The sequence below is a fragment of the Theropithecus gelada genome, chromosome 3, assembly GCF_003255815.1.
Source record: "Theropithecus gelada isolate Dixy chromosome 3, Tgel_1.0, whole genome shotgun sequence".
In the NCBI taxonomy this organism is placed as follows: Eukaryota; Metazoa; Chordata; class Mammalia; order Primates; family Cercopithecidae; genus Theropithecus; species Theropithecus gelada.
This window is the reverse complement of record NC_037670.1, coordinates 54,530,699-54,542,518: the sequence shown is the minus strand read 5'-3', so window position 1 is coordinate 54,542,518 and position 11,820 is coordinate 54,530,699.

The following is an 11,820-nucleotide window of genomic DNA, read 5'->3' as shown; positions in this document are numbered from 1 at the left end:
GAAAAAGACATGTTGAGTTAAAAGGTGCCTCATGGCTGGGCGCACTGGCTCAAGCCTATAATCCCAGCACTTTGGGAGGCCGAGACGGGTGGATCACGAGGTCAGGAGATCGAGACCATCCTGGCTAACACGGTGAAACCCCATCTCTACTAAAAAATTAAAAATACTAGCTGGGCGAGGTGGTGGGTGCCTGTAGTCCCAGCTACTTGGGAGGCTGAGGCAGGAGAATGGCCTAAACCCGGGAGGCGGAGCTTGCAGTGAGCTGAGATCAGGCCACTGCACTCCAGCCTGGGCAACAGGGTGAGACTCCGTCTCAAAAAAAAAAAAAAAAAAGGTACCTCACAAGTTTTAATGTGTACGATAAACTTGAGATCTTGTTAATGCAGATTATCTTTTCAGAAGATCTGGAATCGTTTGATATTCTAAATTTCTAACAAGTTCAACAGTAATGTCAATGTTTTTGGCCCACTTACTGTCAAATATCCAGTAAGTGGATGAGCCCATGTTTTCCCAGTTTCTCTGGCCTGTAAAAAGGGATGACAGTTTTCATTTTCCTAAGGCAGATACATGCACAGAAAACCTAAGAAAGGCAGCTGCCAGATTAAATGTTATGGTTTATGCACATCAGCAGCATAAAGATACTTCATAATGAAGAGAAAAATAATTATAGTAAAGAAATCTGTCCAAGAGCTCTTTAACCAAGTGAATCATTAACATCAACTGCACTAGGACAAATTTTTGTAATGTGCTGATGCACACAGAAAAATGCAGCATCACTGCTGTGATACTGATCTCAAAAGTAAATTAGAGTTTGAATTTAACCACAAAAAAATTAATTTTATGAGAACTTCAAGATACAGATAATTCGCATGTTCTGTAATTTTTAATAGTGATTTTAAGTAATCTTTCTTTAGCGCCCTAAAGAGCAGGTATCCATCTCCTAATAATTTGTTACAGAACTTTCTGAGTAATAAATGCCATTCTGTTTGAAAGAACATTTTGTTAATCGTGTTCTGCATAGAGCTAATGGAGAACAGAGATGGAACCTCAACATTACATGTTCTCCTTCTTTACTAAAGACCCCAGCTTTTCCCCAATAGGAATCTTGAGTAGTCACACCTTCCCATGTTCAGCAGCCACAGAGGGAACATTTTTCATGTTGCAGATTATAAACTCATAATGAGATTTCTACATAGCATATAAAGAGCCATGACGTAGAGATGTAGAGAAGCCTCTGGTACGTAGGAAAAAACATTTTTCAGGGACCCTTGACTACCACAAGAATTTTAAAAAGTAGTTAAAACAAACTCATTAGGGAGAAACAACACAATTAGAGAAGTAAAGGTTTGCAAGAACTAAACGCATGGCATCCCAGGAGGCAGAGTGGACACAGCTCTCGATCTGAGACACGTTAAGCTAAAAAAAAAAAAGGGCCATTTTTTCCTCTTTCTCCTCTTTCTCTGGGATTCCTTTTAAGATGAGATTCTATGGACAAATTACACCTGCATGTTGGGAATATGCTTTTAAAGGTGTCAGCACCACCTGTTTACTTGCTACCACCACACCCACAGGCAGAAGGATCAAGACCTGCAGAAAAAGTCCACCCATTTTTGTCCTTTATAACAGAAGAAATTCAGGAAATATAATCTGCTCCATGGAAATAAAAACGTAAGTTTCCGATCAGGTATGGTGGCTCACGCCTATAATCCCAGCACTTTGGGAGGCCGAGGCGGGCAGATCACGAGGTCAGGAGATCGAGACCATCCTGGCTAACATGGTGAAACCCCATCTCTAGTAAAAATACAAAAATTAGCTAGGTGTGGTGGCGGAGTCCCAGCTACTCTGGAGGCTGAGGCAGGAGAATGCCATGAAACCAGGAGGTGGAGCTTGCAGTGAGCAGAGATCACGCCACTGCACTCCAACCTGGGCAACAAAATGAGATTCTATCTTAAAAAAAAAAAAAAAAAAAAAGTAAATTTCCCTGTTCCTGTCCTAATGTGCCCTCCACTGCCACAGACACCAGTAATTTCTGCTACGGTAATGGAAATATGGGCCACACTGCCCTCTTCCTAACAAATCCAAATAGGTACAGCCCTGTGACCACCCTTTATTGCAAAAGAAAACTTAACTTTCAGGCTGGGCACAGTGGCTGACAACTCTAATTCCAGCACTTTGGGAGGCAGAGGCGAGTGGATCACTTGAGGCCAGGAGTTCAAGACCAGCCTGGCCAACATGGTGAAACCCTATCTCTAACAACAACAAAAAATTAGCAGGGTGTTGTGGTAAATGCCTGCAGTCCCAGGTACTTCAAAGGCTGAGGCAGGAGAATCACTTGCACCTGGGAGGTGAAGGTTGAAGTGAGCAAAGATCATGCCACTGCACTCCAGCCTGGGTGACAGAGCAAGAGTGGGTCTCAAAAAACAAAACAAAACGCAACTCAATTCACATGAATGTATCTTGAACAACTCATACCTGATTCTGTCTTCACCTTGGAGTCACATGAGAAACTTAACTAAAACAACATGGATGCTTCCACCCAGAGTAATAAACATGTGGAAAGGGCACGAGTAAAGAAATTTCTGCAAATTGGTCATGTAATCCTAATTAGAAGCCTGGGCTAATAACCACTTAGCTAAGCATTGCCTTCCAAGCATTGAGCTTATAAATCACTTGCTGATTTTGGCCCCACTCTATGTAATGAGATTCTGCAGGTTTGGAAAGGGTTCATGAATGGGTGTTTCAAACAAGTCCCCTGTGAATGCTCCTCCTGGGCTCGTTATTAGCATTAGTTAGAGAAAACAGGCACAGCACAGTCCCTTACACTCAGCATTCTTGTCACGACACAAATACTTCTAGGACAAATGAAGACAATCAACTTTCATATTCTTTGCTGGCTCTAAAGTTTACAGAACAAACAGAAGGCAGCCGTATCTGAATAAATCTGCATTTGAAAAACATTTTCACATGTACTAATGCAATGCTTATAAAGCAGGTACTGTGTGCTGAAGAGGATATTACAGAGCACTTTACTGGGAATTACACATGTGATTTAATCCTCACAACACCTTGGGAGCTGGTACTAAATGTTTAATAATTCTCAGGATTTACATTAAAAGTGCAGCATTTTTGTTTGTTCTGTTTCTCTGTCACTGATTTTATTTAAAAATGTACAGAATAAAAGCTAAATACAGACAGAGGAGAAGGATACAGAAAGAAAAAGTTTAATGTAGCTTAAATAAATTTTTATTGTGTTTATATTTATTTTTTGTGACTTGTGGAGCAACTACTGCATCTGCAGGAATAGAAAACAGTTTGCTAAATGGAATATCTCTGCAAGCACTGGTTTTAATAAAAATTTAAAAATTAAGATTCATACATTTTTTTCTATTTATCTGCTTTTGGGTTTCAGAAAATTGTGTGCACTGGCTCTAGAAAGGCTGCAGGATTCACTATCCAATACTCTGATCTCTTCTAATCAGTTCTGTGAGACAAGGCTCCAGGGTGGGGCCAGACCTAAATAAGGCCTCCAAAAAGGGTGAATCTGAACAGGGCTGGGGCAGAGAGTGGACCCTATGTAGAATTCTGCTCTCTATGCCCCTGGGGTATTTCCAGTTCTGTTTTTCCTAAGTTTACCTAAAAGAAAACTAAATCACACAGTTGTGAAATTTTAATCTTTTGTAGCCACTGCCCTGTTAATTTTATAACATATGCTAATAAGCAATTTAAACAAATCTCTTAGGGTTTTGTAGGGTAATTTTATTAGAAGATAAATATGTATTCTTAGCAAGGTATAAGAAATAAGAATAATAAAACAACGCTTTTGTCCGTAAACATCCACTCAAATGATGACATCAGAAGTTACAAAAATATAAAGAAAGTTGCCCAAATAAGCCCCCCCCTTTTTTTTTTTTTTTTTGCACACATCTATTCATTGTGCTAACCATATGATGCTTAATTCAACCAAGTTGAATTCAGTTGCTTGTCTAAACTAACAGTTCCTGGATGGTAGGGACAATAATGCTTCATCTATTTTTCTAATGGCCATATGAAATGGTAGCAATTAGTTTATCTGTTTGAGTCTCCAGACCTCCTCCTTGTTTTTCACTGACGTACCAGGGAACTGGAGAAACTCTCATCTGGGTACCAAGCAAAGACATCTCTTGTATGAGGGGAGGGACAAACACAGGATGACTCATTTCTCTTACACTGAGAGAGAAGCTGAATTAACTGTTTCTGTCAGCCTGACACAGTTCTGCTGTGGACATCCTCAAATGTCTGAGAGATGCCTAGGTGATTGTGAGAAGATTCCCAGTGACCCTGGGCTGATTGCTTAAAGATAAGCTAAGCAGGGCAGACTCGGGCTGATTCTAAATAGAAAATGGAACTGCCCTGGTGGACCTCCAGAACCTGGATCACCTGTCTTGATTGGCAAGCTCTTGGGTAGGAAGGACAAGAATACTCCAGTATCCTATTTTACAGGTAGGTATAGTTGTGGCCATGGCTCTGGATACTTTGTGACCTTGATCTCTCACTCCTAAGATGCCTGTTTACACTTACAGATTCTGCCATCAGATTCTATTTACATCTGGAACCTCTTACATTACTGTAGCAGGTCATTGAACAAGATCTGAAAAGTTCAAAGAGCCACGCTCTTAAAGGGGGGGCTTTAAGATGTCTATGTTGACATCTCACAATGCAGAAAATGCCTCCTGCTGGTTTCCTGTACATTCTCAATCCAAAGTCTGGCCCTGCTTTATAAATATTAGGCAGAGGCCAGACCTTTTATGCAGATTCTAGGTCGAATCAACCTGGCTCTGCATTCTTGAGTGTTACAGCAAGCAGAGTACAACAAAAAAGAGATTCCCTCTTAGAGGCTGCTCTAGCACATTCTAAATGATATGTCTACCTAAAAGGAAATCACTGATGCAACATGAATAGTTCATTTGAACCAACCCAGAGGATTGTAACCTGAGGATTGTAACCTGGGAGCAAAAATTCAAGTTGCCTGGAATCTACACTTGGATGAGTAGCAGTTACAAGTGGATTTGTGAAGGCAAAATGAGAGGACAGAGAGTGGGCTCATACATATTGGTTTGTCAGAAATTCTTTTTATTCACAAAAATTAACATTGACTACTAATTGGATATACATTGTTAAGCTATAGGGTGTGAGTTATAGTGTCCAGCATGTCATTATTAGTTTAATTTATACCTACTTGTGGCAATAGCAAGCAGTTTCAACAAGTAAATACACAGTTCAAAGAAGGGAGAAAGACATACCTGTGGTCTAATTTTAATGTCTCTTTGAACCTTATAACTAAAATAATTTGCATTTCTCAAATAAAGGTTTTTCTCCCCCCAAATCTCAAGACCGAGATTCAGAATTTGGAGCTGCAAATTTAGGTCCTGGATGGGTGGAGTAGCAACAGGTGTCATCTACACATTTGTGGGCATTTTAAAAAGAGGAGAAAGGGGAAAGTGGAAAGTCTCATGCCTACATGTCTAGTCAATGCATGAATGTTACTCTAACTGGGTTTCTGGGCCCCATGGCCTCTGAATCAGCTTAAGGTCTAAAGACACGAGAGTTACTGAAAGAGGTAAAATGGTTGATTGCTGTTCTGTGAAGTATTTAGACATCGGGTCTAGCTTCTCTAGATGTGATTATACAGGACTAGATACCAAATAGGCAGAGGCATGATCTGCCTGCATATTCAGGGGACAGCATGCATTTTGCAGAACAATTGTGAGTTGACTGGAAACCTGAGATAGAAAGACCCATCTAGATTAAAGCATGGTTGGCACCTTATATGTTTATATCATGTGTGGTAACTTAAAACAGTGTTTGGAATATAAAATTAAAAGTTTTCTGCAGCCCCAGAGTAACTCCACAATGACACAACAGAAAGAAAACTGTTTCATTACACAATTAAACCAGAATGTGACATGCATCACAGTCAATCTGCTTAAGAGATTGCAAAGACATACTTGTATATTAATTGGTTATAATCAATGACAAAATAACTTTTCACATCTTTATGACAAGAGGTAATTTTGCAACTTGAAGCCAGGTGCCTGCTGAAGGTACGTTCTCCCTTTCCTACAGAAATGTTTGAATAGCGTTGAATATCTTTATTTTTTTTTTTATTTTTTTCTCCACTTAAATTTTATTTCTTGCAAATATTGTTCATGTTGAAGTGAACCTATACAAACACTTCTCTCCAATGTTCAAAACCATCTTGATTATTCTTTTTTTATTATTATTATACTATAAGTTCTAGGGTACATGTGCACAATGTGCAGGTTTGTTGCATATGTATACATGTGCCATATTGGTGTGCTGTACCCATTAACTCGTCATTTACATTAGGTATATGTCCTAATGCTATCCCTCCCTCTTGTCCCCTCCCCACAATAGGCCCCAGTGTGTGATGTACCCCTTCCTGTGTCCAAGTGATCTCATTGTTCAATTCCCACCTATGAGTGAGAACATGTGGTGTTTGGTTTTCTGTTCTTGCAATAGTTTGCTGAGAATGATGGTTTCCAGCGGCATCCATGTCCCTACAAAGGACACAAACTCATCCTTTTTTATAGCTGCATAGTATTCCATGGTGTATATGTGCCACATTTTCTTAATCCAGTCTGTCACTGATGGACATTTGCATTGACTCCAAGTCTTTGCTATTGTGAACAGTGCTGCAATAAACATACATGTGCATGTGTCTTTAGAGCAGCATGATTTATAATCCTTTGGGTATATACCCAGTAATGGGATGGCTGGGTCAAATGGTATTTCTAGTTCTAGATCCTTGAGGAATTGCCACACTGTTTTCCACAATGGTTGAACTAGTTTACAGTCCCACCAACAGTGTAAAAGTGCTCCTATTTCTCCACATCCTCTCTAGCACCTGTTTCCTGATTTTTTAATGATTGCCATTCTAACTGGTGTGAGATGGTATCTCATTAAGGTTTTGATTTGCATTTCTCTGATGGCAAGTGATGATGAGCGTTTTTTCATGTGTCTGTTGGCTGTATGAATGTCTTCTTTTAAGAAGTGTCTGTTCATATCCTTTGCCCACTTTTTGATGGAGTTGTTGTTTTATCTGGTAAATTTGTTTGAGTTCTTTGTAGGTTCTGGATATTAGCCCTTTGCCAGATGAGTAGATTGCAAAAATTTTCTCCCATTCTGTTCACTCTGATAGTAGTTTCTTTTGCTGTGCAGAAGCTCTTTAGTTTAATTAGATCCCATTTGTCAATTTTGGCTTTTGTTGCCATCGCTTTTGGTGTTTTAGTCATGAAGTCCTTGCCCATGCCTATGTCCTGAATGGTATTACCTAGGTTTTCTTCTAGGGTTTTTATGGTTTTAGGTCTAACATTTAAGTCTCTAACCCATCTTGAATTAATTTTTGTATAAGGAGTAAGGAAAGGATCCAGTTTCAGCTTTCTACTTATGGCTAGCCAATTTTCCCAGCATCATTTATTAAATAGGAAATCCTTTCCCCATTTCTTGTTTTTGTCAGGTTTGTCAAAGATCAGATAGCTGTAGATGTGTGGTATTATTAATGAGGGCTCTGTTCTGTTCCATTGGTCTGTATCTCTGTTTTGGTACCAGTACCATGCTGTTTTGGTTACTGTAGCCTTGTAGTATAGTTTGAAGTCAGGTAGCATGATGCCTCCAGCTTGGTTCTTTTGGTTTAGGATTGTCTTGGCAATGTGGGGTCTTTTTTGGTTCCATATGAACCTTAAAGCAGTTTTTTCCAATTCTGTGAAGAAAGTCATTGGTAGCTTAATGGGGATGGCATTGAATCTATAAATTACCTTGGGCAGTATGGCCATTTTCACAATATTGATTCTACCTATCCAAGAGCATGGTATGTTTTTCCATTTGTGTCATCTTTTATTTCACTGAGCAGTGGTTTGTAGTTCTCCTTGAAGAAGTCCTTCACATCCCTTGTAAGTTGGATTCCTAGGTATTTTATTCTCTTTGAAGCTATTGTGAATGGGAGTTCATTTATGATTTGACTCTCTGTTTGTCTGTTACTGGTGTATAAGAATGCTTGTGATTTTTACACATTCATTTTGTATCCTGAGACTTTGCGGAAGTTGCTTATCAGCTTAAGGAGATTTTGGGCTGAGACAATGGGGTTTTCTAAATATACAATCATGTCATGTGCAAAGAGGGACAATTCGACTTCTTCTTGTCCTAACTGAATACCTTTTCTTTCTTTCTCTTGCCTGATTGCCCTAGCCAGAACTTCCAACACTATGTTGAATAGGAGTGGTGAGAGAGGGCATCCCCGTCTTGTCCCACTTTTCAAAGGGAATGCTTCCAGTTTTTGCCCATTCAGTATGATATTGGCTGTGGGTTTGTCATAAATAGCTCTTATTATTTTGAGATACATTCCATCAATACCGAATTTATTGAGAGTTTTTAGTATGAAGGGCTGTTGAATTTTGTCAAAGGCCTTTTCTGCATCTATTGAGATAATTATGTGGTTTTGTCTTTGGTTCTGTTTATATGCTAGATTATGTTTATTGATTTCCGTATGTTGAACCAGCCTTGCATCCCAGGGATGAAGCCCACTTGATCATGGTGGATAAGCTTTTTGATGTGCTGCTGGATTTGGTTTGCCAGTATTTTATTGAGGATTTTTGCATCGATGTTCATCAGGGATATTGGTCTAAAATTCTCTTTTTTTGTTGTGTCTCTACCAGGCTTTGGTATCAGGATGATGTTGGCCTCATAAAATGAGTTAGGGAGGATTCCCTCTTTTTCTATTGATTGGAATAGTTTCAGAAGGAATAATACCAGCTCTTTCTTGTACCTCTGGTAGAATTCGGCTGTGAATCCGACTGGTCCTGGACTTTTTCTGGCTGGTAGGCTATTATTGCCTCAATTTCAGAGCCTGTTATTGGTCTATTCAGGGATTCAACTTTTTCCTGGTTTAGTCTTGGGAAAGTGTGAGGGTCCAGGAAATTATCCATTTCTTCTAGATTTTCTAGTTTATTTGCATAGAGGTGTTTATAGTATTCTCTGATGGTAGTTTGTATTTCTGTGGGGTCGGTGGTGATATCCCCTTTATCATGTTTTATTGTGTCTACTTGATTCTTCTCTTTTTTCTTATTAGTCTTGCTAGCGGTCTATCAATTTTGTTGATCTTTTCAAAAAACCAGCTCCTGGATTCATTGATTTTTTGGAGGGTTTTTTGGTGTCTCTATCTCCTTCAGTTCTGCTCTGATCTTAGTTATTTCTTGCCTTCTGCTAGCTTTTGAATGTGTTTGCTCTTGCTTCTTTAGTTCTTTTAATTGTGATGTTAGGGTGTCAATTTTAGATCTTTCCAGCTTTCTCTTGTGGGCATTTAGTGCTATAAATTTCCGTCTATACACTACTTTAAATGTGTCCCAGAGATTCTGGTATGTTGTATCTTTGTTCTCAATGGTTTCAAAGAACATCTTTATTTCTGCCTTCATTTCGTTACGTACCCAGTAGTCATTCAGGAGCAGGTTGTTCAGTTTCCATGTAGTTGAGTGGTTTTGATTGAGTTTCTTAGTCCTGAGTTCTAGTTTGATTGCACTGTGGTCTGAGAGACAGTTCGTTATAATTTCTGGGGTTTTTTTTGCATTTGCTGAGGAGTGCTTTACTTCCAACTATGTGATCAATTTTGGAATAAGTGTGATGTGGTGCTGAGAAGAATGTATATTCTGTTGATTTGGGGTAGAGAGTTCTGTAGATGTCTATTAGGTCCACTTGGTGCAGAGTTGAGTTCAATTCCTGGATATCCTTGTTAATTTTCTGTCTCGTTTATCTGTCTGATGTTGACAGTGGGGTGTTAAAGTTTTCCGTTATTATTGTATGGGAGTCTAAGTGTCTTTGTAAGTCTCTAAGGACTTGCTTTATGAATCTGGGTGATCCTGTATTGGGTGTATATATATTTAGGATAGTTAGCTTTTCCTGATCTTCTTGCTAGATCTTCCTCCATCCCTTTATTCTGAGCCTATGTGTGTCTCTGCATGTGAGATGGGTCTCCTGAATACAGCAAACTGATGGGTCTTGACTCTTTATCCAATTTGCCAGTCTGTGTCTTTTAATTGGACCATTTAGTCCATTTACATTTAAGGTTAATGTTGTTATGTCTGAACTTGATCCCGTCATTATGATATTAGCTGATTATTTTGCTCGTTAGTTGATGCAGTTTCTTCCTAGCATCGACGGACTTTACATTTTGGCATGTTTTCCCAATGGCTGGTACTGGTTGTTCCTTTCCATGTTTAGTGCTTCCTTCAGGATCTCTTGTAGGGCAGGCCTGGTGGTGACAAAATCTCTAAGCATTTGCTTGTCTGTAAAGGATTTTATTTCTCCTTCACTTATGAAACTTAGTTTGACTGGATATGAAATTTTGAGTTGAAAATTCTTTAAGAAGGTTGAATATTGGCCCCCACACTCTTCTGGCTTGTAGAGTTTCTGCCAAGAGATCTGCTGTTAGTCTGATGGGCTTCCCTTTGTGGGTAACCCGACCTTTCTCTCTGGCTGCCCTTAACATTTTTTCCTCCATTTCTACGTTGGTGAATCTGACAATTATGTGTCTTGGAGTTGCTCTTCTTGAGGAGTATCTTTGTGGTGTTCTCTGTATTTCCTGAATTTGAATGTTGGCCTGCCTTGCTAGGTTGGGGAAGTTCTCCTGGATGATATCCTGCAGAGTGTTTTCCAACTTGGTTCCATTTTCCCTGTCATTTTCAGGCACACCAATCAGATGTAGATTTGGTCTTTTCACACAATCCCATACTTCTTGCAGGCTTTGTTTATTTCTTTTCACTCTTTTTTCTCTATGTTTCTCTTCTCGCTTCATTTCATTCATTTGAGCTTCGATCACTGATAATCTTTCTTCCAGTTGATCAAGTCGGTTACTGAAGCTTGTGCACTTGTCACGTAGTTCTCGTGTCATGGTTTTCATCTCTATCAGTTCTTTTAAGGTCTTTTCTGCATTGATTATTCTAGTTATCCGTTCATCCATTCCGTCTTCAAGGTTTTTAGTTTCTCTGCGCTGGTTACGTAGTTCCTCCTTTAGCTCTGAGAAGTTTGATTGACTGAAGCCTTCTTCTCTCAACTTGTCAAAGTCATTCTCCGTCCAGCTTTGTTCCATTGCTGGCGATGAGCTGTGTTCCTTTGGAAGGGAAGATGTGCTCTGATTTTTTGAATTTCCAGCTTTTCTGCACTGCTTTTTCCCCATCTTTGTGGTTTTATCTGCCTTTGGTCTTTGATGATGGTGACGTACTAATGGGGTTTTGGTGTGGATGTCCTTTCTGTTAGTTTTCCTTCTAATAGTCAGGACCCTCAGCTGCAGGTCTGTTGGAGTTTGCTTGAGGTTCACTCCAGACCCTGTTTGCCTGGGTATCAGCAGCGGAGGCTGCAGAAGATAGAATATTGCTGAACAGTGAGTGTTACTGTCTGATTCTTGCTCTGGAAGCTTCGTCTCAGGGTGTACCCAGCCATGTGAGGTGTGATGTGTCGGTCTGCACCTAGTGGGGGATGTCTCCCAGTTAGGCTACTCAGGGGTCAGGGACCCACTTGAGCAGGCAGTCTGTCTGTTCTCAGATCTCAACCTCCGTGTTGGGAGAACCACTGCTCTCTTCAAAGCTATCAGACAGGGACTTTTACATCTGCAGAGGTTTCTGCTACTTTTTGTTTAGCTATGCCCTGTCCCGAGGTGGAGTCTACAGAGGCAGGCAGGCCTCCTTGAGCTGTGGTGGGCTCCACCCAATTCGAGCGTCCTGGCGGCTTTGTTTATCTACTTAAGCCTCATAAATGGTGGGTGCCCCTCCCCCA